This window comes from Argiope bruennichi, chromosome 10 (genome assembly GCF_947563725.1).
Source record: "Argiope bruennichi chromosome 10, qqArgBrue1.1, whole genome shotgun sequence".
NCBI classification, from domain to species: Eukaryota; Metazoa; Arthropoda; class Arachnida; order Araneae; family Araneidae; genus Argiope; species Argiope bruennichi.
This window is the reverse complement of record NC_079160.1, coordinates 70,593,342-70,602,262: the sequence shown is the minus strand read 5'-3', so window position 1 is coordinate 70,602,262 and position 8,921 is coordinate 70,593,342.

Sequence of the window (8,921 nt, the reverse complement as noted above, 5' to 3'; positions counted from 1 at the left end):
CAATTAAAAAAAAACAATCAAATCCTGCCTACAAAGCACCTCATCTTAACATTCAACACTCCTGTTTTACCAAAATCTGTGAAAATAGCCTATATAAACTGTTCTATTAAACCATACATACCGAATCTCATCCGATGTTTCAAATGTCAGAAATTTGGACACACTATAACGGCATGCAGGGGAGACAAAGAAATTTGTGCTCGATGCTCCCTCCCTGATCATAATAGTAACAACTGCACTTCGACAACACCAAACTGTTTTAATTGTAGCGGTGACCATCCAGCATACTTCCGATCATGCCCACGTTACAAAGAAGAAACAGAAATTCAAACAGTTAAAATCACAAAAAAATATACCTTTTCCAGAAGCTCGAAAAATAGTAACAGACAGAACACCCAAACCAGGTCTCTCATATTCTGCTGCATTAAACTCAACAACTGAACGAAATTCGCAGCCAATACCTAAAACGACTGTTAATAATCTTGTAACACCTGCAAATACCAATCCAGATACTGTAACAGTTAAAAGAAGTTATTGGCTTGCACTTCTTGAGATAAAAAGATCGTATGAAGAAAATTTCTCCCAGCCTCCTAAAAACGTTTAGCGGAAAAAGAGTTTGAATAAAGTAAAAGCTCGTCAACATCTTGAAAAAGAAAATAAAAAACATCAAATCGAGGAAAAGGAAGAACAACTGAAAATTCATCCATCAGACGATTCTATAAGTAGCATGGATGAGGACAAAGTTAATTCTGATTCTACTCGCATGACATCCGAACATTTTAAATCATTTTTTAAAAAAAACCCCAAATAATGGCTATTCATTTAATCTCTTGGAACTGTAATGGCTACCGCACCCATTCTGATGATATCAAATCTATTTTGAATAAATATCAACCAGTTTGCTTAGGAACCCAAGAAACACATCTCAACCCTATGACTGATGTTAGAATAAAAAATTATAAAATAAATAGAAAAGATTATTTACAAAATGCTCGTGCTTCTGGAGGTGTCGCGACTTTTGTACCCAGCTGTTTTCCGTCCAAGAATGTTGATATTCCTTCTCCACTGCAGGCTGTAGCTGTACAAATTCAGATCAAATCTGTAATAACCGTCTGTTTTGTGTACCTTCCGCCTAATGACACCATTCACCAGAAAGATCTTGATGGTCTTATCAAACAGTTACCAGTTCCCTTTATTATTCGTGTCGATTTTAATGGGCACAATACGCTTTGGTGTAGCACAGATACAAATGCAAAATCGACAGATCGAAAAACTCATCGATGACCATTCTCTTTGTCTTTTAAATGATTCAAATGTTACTTATTTTCATCAGGCAAATAAAACTTTTCACACCATTGATCTTGCCATTTGCACACCTTCACTTCTTTCCCATTGGGATTTCTTAGTTTCAGACGATCTATTCGATAGTGACCATTTTCCCATTATTTTAAAATATTCAAAATCTGATGTTAGCCTTCCCAGAAGACCTGAGCGTTTTATCTTTGACAAAGCCAACTGGCAACTCTTTAGATCTCATTCCGAAATTACAGAAGATATAGTAAAACAGCCGAATATTGATAATGCAGTAGATTCAATGACAAAATGCTTGATAAAAGCTGCTGAAATAGCCATTCCGAAATCCTCTGGAAATTTGCCAAGGTTTTACAAATCCTGGTGGAATGAAAAATGCGCTGCTGTTAAAAAGGCACAAAGAAAGGCTTGGGATAAATTCAGAAGATATCCTACCACCCCAAATTTTATTGCCTTTAAAAAATCAGAATCCTTTTTTAGAAGAATTAGACGAGAGAGTCAGTTTAACTCCTTCCAAAAATATGTTAGCTCCATCCACGGACATTTGTCTTCCAATCGCATGTGGGAAAAAGTTAGGAAAATTTTAGGGAACAATAAATCATATCAGAAACTTTCATTCTTACACAGCAATGGAAATTCCATCACTGATACAAAAAATATAGCGAATACATTGGGTACAGCTTTTTCTAATGTAGCCAGTGAAGAATCGTATGCTCATTACCTATAAAAAACAACAAAAAAGAAAAATAGATTTTAATACCTTAGCGTCATATGCTTATAATGCTGATTTTCAACATCATGAACTTAAGCGAGCATTGCAGAACTCGCATCCTACAGCACCTGGACCTGACGGCATTCATCATGACATGATAAAAAATTTGAGTTCCAATTCGTTAATTTCGCTTCTAATTTTATTCAATAGAATATGGAATGAGCATGTTTTCCCAACGTCCTGGAATCGAGCAACGATTATTCCCATTCTAAAACCTGGTAAAAATCCAGAGCTTCCATCAAGCTACAGGCCTATAGCTCTTACCAGTTGCCTGTGTAAGACTCTGGAAAGAATGATCAATGCTAGATTAATCCATGTTCTAGAAGAGAAGAAACTACTCTCTAAATATCAGAGTGGATTCAGACATGGTCGCAGTACTTTAGATAACATACTAATCCTGGAAACGGCCATCAGGGAAGCGTTCATTACAAAAAAACACCTTGTATCGATTTTTTTCGACATGGAGAAAGCATATGATCGTACTTGGCGGCATGGCATTTTAAAAGATTTACATGATATGGGTTTTCGTGGAAAATTGCCAATTTTTATTCAAAAATTTCTTTAGAAAAGAATTTTTAACGTTCGTATTAATGATGTTTTATCTGATGATTTTATTCAAAATGAAGGGGTACCGCAAGGTAGTATTTTAAGTGTTGTTTTATTTATTATTAAAATTAATGGAATTATGGAAAAACTTCCACCATATGTTCATGAATCATTATTTGTCGACTATTTTTAAATCCATTGCTCAAGTACTCACATGCCCTTTATCGAACGACAATTGCAAGCTGCTGTCAAATCTATAACGGAATGGTCTGATAAAAATGGTTTCGCTCTTTCAACTCAAAAAACAAAATGCACTCATTTTTGTCGAGTTCGTGGCTTGCACCCCGACCCAGAAATTCAGTTAAAAGGCACATCCATTCCCGTTGTGCCGGTCGTTAAATTTTTAGGCCTCTTATTTGATTCTAAACTAACATTTCGTTCTCATATTCTTCGTCTAAAGAAAAAATGTGCTCAGTCTTTAAACATTCTTAAAGTTTTGTCAAATACAACGTGGGGTTGCAATACTTCAACTCTATTAAAAATTTACAAAAGTGTGATTTTATCAAAACTAGACTATGGTAGCGTGGTTTACGACTCAGCAGCAAAGTCTATTCTGCAGCAGCTTGAAGCAATACATGATTAGGGGCTTTTAGAACTTCTCCTATTCAAAGCTTATATATAATAACTAAAGAACCAGGTTTACAATTACGACGCCAGAGATTTTCTCTCAAATACTTTTTTAAAATAAATCAAAATCCATCACATCCTTTATATGACAGAATCGTGAATCCGATTTATGGACAGCTATACGAGAAAAAGATTTCATTTATTCCATCATTTGGTTTTAGAATCCGCCCTCTTTTAGATAGTTTTAACCTAAAGAACATTAACATTTTAACTAAAGAAGACGAAGTTCCCCCTTGGACATGCAAAAGCATTCTTACTGTCGATGATTTTAATAAGTTGCCAAAATCTACAACAGCACCATCTGTTTACATACAAATTTTCTGTGATCATAGGCAGTCGTTTAAAAAATACGGCACTGATTTTACAGATGGTTCCAAAATCGGTGACCATGTTGGCTCAGCTGTAATATTAGACCACATTGTACTTTCCTGGAAGCTAAACAAACATTGTTCTGTTTTTACCTCGGAGATTTTTGCCATCTACACTGCTTTAAGAGCGATAAGATTATTATCAAAGAAAGATTCGGTCATATATACCGATTCAAAAAGTTCAATTGAAACAACTTTGAACTCATCCAGACAAAGCCATCCTTTGGTGCTCAGTACAGTAAAACTATATTTTAAATTGATGGATCGTAATTTTAATATTCTATTTTGTTGGATTCCTGGACACATTGGTATCCCTGGGAACGATCAAGCTGATGTTGCCCAAAAACAGCAAATTCAAATGAAGAAACCTTTGTTCCGTTTCAAGACTTAGATCAACTTTTAAAGCAATGTTCACTTCGTATATGGCAAAGTACTTGGGACTCGCAACTTTATAATAAATTGCATTCCATCCAACCATTTATTTCTCGGTTTAAGAATGACTCTCTCAACCGTAGAATGAGTGTTGTATTAACAAGGCTTCGCATAGGTCATTCTCATTTTACTCACAAACATTTATTTCATTCAGACACAGCTCCAATTTGCGCAAAATGTAATACTATAATTTCAGTTCGACATATCATTTGTGAATGCCCTAAATACCTCTTTCTAAGAGTGTAAAATATTTCGGCAGTGATTATCCAAATTTGAAAGATATAATTGGCTAACCTTTCCATATTAATGTATTTTCAATTTTACTTGACATCAATTTCATGCATAATATCTAAAATTCTATTTTCACTTTGTTTTTTCTTTTACTTTACATCCCATTACTGTAATGAGTATATTTTTTGAATTTTAAGTTAACTCGAGTTTGGCACAGCTTGGCCAGTATTGGCCCTTGATCCATAAAAAAAACAATCAAATCAAATCAAAATAAGGGATTTTTTTTCTGTGAGGAATCAGACCTTAGTCCAACAGTATTGACCCCTCTTGACCCGAAAATACCCAGAAATTTAGGCCTAAGAGATGCACCACTTTTTACAGAAATGAAACAGAACAAAAAATTATATAAGAATACGACCACTAATTAAGCAAAAAATACAATAACATAAAATTGACTATATAAGAACTCTCATAACCAATTATTAAAACAAAAAGGAAAGAACATACCAACAGTAGGTAAAAATTTTTGACAAAAACTGTGCCATCTTGTTCATTCTTTATCCCCGCTTCTTATACTTTTCCTGCTTACGCCATTCAAGGTAATAAATAATTGGAGGATCTTAGCGCCATCTATTGAGTTAGTTAATATGCAACGGAAAGTCTATTTTTATTTTGGACAAAGTGTTCATACCAAAACATCTCTTTTTTTATTAAAATATCAATATCGCAGTAGTTTCTGTGAAATTCATTATTCGTTAAATTTTTAATGAGTTTATTTATTTGTTGCTTCAACATAGGAAATTTTGTTATTGCAAACTCTTTTAATCCTGTTGAATCGTGAGAAAAATATATATATAATATGCAAAACTATTTGCAACACAAAGTAAACTTTCACCCTCGATACAAATGATCTTAATTACGAAATTATAGTATTACGCAATGGCGTTTTAGCAATTTAGAATAATATGTATTCAGGAGGAATTTTTCTCTCCTTTCCTATCAATGATTGTGAATCCATATTCAAAACATTGTTTTACAAATTCATTGTTACAGTGTTAACAAAATTCTAATTTTAATATTTTTTTAATTTTTGAAATTAGTAAATATTATTTAATATTATATTTTCACTTTTTAATCTATATAAATAAGTAATTTTCTTAGCCGTAATGAAAATTTGTTCAAACGTGGCATTTGGAAAAAGGCAGCAAATATTTGTAAATTGTTTATTTGCAGGAATTGTTTCATTCGTTGAACATGAAAAGACGATTTCATATCACATCCATTGAAATCATGAGAGATTTGAACTAACTTTTGTAGAGAATCCTTTTGAAAATTGTTGACATTGTCATCAGCTTTTTATTTTTCTAGCTTAAGAAGAGAAGTATTTTTTTTCCGTGCCCTACTTGATATCTTCTCTATAAATAAACTTAAATCATTTATTGAATTTATTTATTTAGAGCACAGCGACTTCATCTGTTTGCTTTGTGCGAAATCCTACTTTATCGAGCTTTTCACGAAGAATATCAATAAGTAGGCATTTATAACTTTCTTTGGTTAAGAATTTATCTTCAGAAAAACATATTCTCATGAATTTTTCGACATTGTTCCGCGGTTAGTTTGTTCATTTGGTTGGTGGACATCTTCTGCTGTTTTTGTATTAATATGATAAAAAAAGTATTATTGGGTCAGCTATCAAGGATGGTGTACCATTATTATGTGTAATATTTTTGAACATACATATATTATATAAGCGTTTAAGAAATCAATAATTTTATCACGTTCATTTCATACAATTTTGTGTCGTAAGTATCCATTGTCAGCAACATGAATATTTTTTTAAATAAGCATAATGTTTCTACTGATTCTAGTGCGACATGTTTTTGCATTTATTACATACTTCATCGACTATAAAAACATTGAATAAAATAAAGGTCCCTCATGGGTAAAAAAGATCGTAAATGTGGGTGTGATGGATTTTAATGCATCTGTTCACTTGGATCAGCTTAATTTTTTAATTCTTGATTAACAAAGGATGATTATGATGATTTTTACGAGTGAAAATTCAATGATGAAGAAGGAATTTATATTACATGAAGATGGATAGTTGATGTTGTTCAAAGGATCTTTCCTACCTACACGTGGTACACTGGGCATTTGCAGAGGAATTCTTCTACGTAAGAATTCCAGTTCCGGCCTTTTTTCAAGGTAACATGTCTTCTTGATTTCTGTTCGCAGCCTTCTTGGCGGACGTCCATCTCTCCCAGTGAACTCTGAACTCTGCCCTCCGACTACTGGCAATCACCGGAAGAATGCAGAGCGCCCTCTCGTGGCGTTAATTTACCACATAAATATGTTTGTCTAAAATTGCATTGAAATTTGTTGGAAAGAAAGTTGGATTTAATATTACGAATTAATTATAAATTTTATATGATGCAATGAACGCTCGAGGAAATTGGTTTGTGTTTTAAGTGACTGTGTTTCATTGGTTTGTAATTTTAACTTTACCTAATGAATTTACCTATAGTACATTGAAGACCATATTTCAAAAGCTTTATGACGATTATTTTTTTGCCCTTTTAAATCACTATTGATGGACATGATATAAGATTGTCCGAAACGGTTCGCGTTTGCTGGAATAATCAATTATTAGTTGGTATCTACACAATCCTCTTCAACTCACGATTTCCTTGCCTAAATATGATGTTTTACTCGCAACTTCCTTGCATACAAATGATGTTTTTGCGACTTCCTTGCATCGATAATCTGTTCAAAAATAGAATAAGGAAGATGGTAGAATTCGTTGATGCAATGTAAAACTTTGATAAGAGTAAGCATTGATAATACACATTTTGCAATACTTAAGGTTAGCTCTCTGCCATGGGCAAGTCCTTAATTTATTTTCATCGATCTCATTAAGTCTTGGTTAGTGTTCATTGCCAAACACCTCACCAGAATTTCCCTGTACACCAGTTTTATCATAAAAAAATGATGTGCTGGTAACTTAGTTATAATCATAAATGTACGCGGCAGATTAAAGCTAAAGTAATTCTTGTAGATACATGGTTTAACATATGAACGTTTTAGATTTTGGAGAACATATTTGGTTTAAGGGCATTTGAACATATTTGGCATTTGAAAAATGTTTAGAAGTGTAAAAAATGGTATAATTTTTTTGTGTAGATTGAGTATGCATTTGCTAATTATCACTTCTTTCAGCTTCGATGAATACATTTATAATTGTAATTATAGAAGAAGCGGTTTCGGAAGCCAATCTGCCGGTATATCTGAGATGGAAGCTTTAATGGGTAGACATGTACTTTTTTTTAATCTATATCAATCGTTTACTAAGAACTATGGATAACTATGGGACTTGTCAATACTTTGCACATTGTTTTCTAAGGACAGCTTGTCATCATTATAATTAAAAAAGTGTACTTAGTAAAGCTGAATGAGTTATTAGGTAATCTCTAACTGCTCTTGAATAAGCATGCCATGTTAAATTTTTATGAACGGATACCTGAGCATACATCCTTGAAAATTCTTTTAATCCATACCAGAACGGTCCATAATACAGCTATCGATCCAAAGGGGGAAAAAACGTAAGCAGATGGAAGCTTTCGAATTTTAATACTAGTGAATCTAACTCATTATTATTAACATTATTACAACATGCCAAAATTTTATTAGATTTTGTGTAAAAGCAAAAATGGCAAAAAATTGGTTTAGCATATAAAATTCGCGTTTCTTATCAACTAATATGATGAAAATTGTATCATAAGTGATTTGAAGTTTATGAACAAATTACTGTAATATGATTTTACTCAAAAAATCCCCTATTTAAGAATCCCCCATGCAATAATATGAGCCTTTCTCATTAATTTCTTTTTTTTTTTTACTGCCATAGTAAATGACCAGGTCCTATGTACATTTTAGTCGTTAGTTGAACTCTTAAGATTTTAGTACTTGATCGTTTCTTCATATTTTATATTCTTCTAACCATTGTCACTATTGGATTTTAAACAAATGTAGTTTTTACTTCTAACCTGGCGCAGTATAGTCAAGAAATGGCTCTTTCACTAATAATCCACAAACTACAAGATGCTCGAAGTACCATTCTATCTCTTTATTGATTTTATCGGAGAGACCTTTGAGAGAATAGTTACACACATTATTCTGCCCATTATGTAGAAAGTATTGGTACCATTGACAGTATTTGTCGATAGTACCAATTATTTTCTCAATTTTGATGCCCATACTTTATTGTTGTTATGATCAACATTATCATATATAAATTTAAAATAAATACCTCTCAGGCCATATTATTAAGGATCGTTTATAAAGGATTCGAAATTTAATGCTATTATTGGAGTGAGCCAAAATAGGGAGGGGAAAAACATTAATCAAAGCCTTAGAAGTGCCCTTTTTCAACATGGGAGAAAGTTCAATTAAAAAAAGCGTGGCGTATCCGCAATTATCACAAAATGTGCTTGGATTACAATATTTTTAATCTCATTAATTTTCATGTGAATATTTATTGATTCTTTTTCAATAACGTCAAGCCATAATTTTTACAA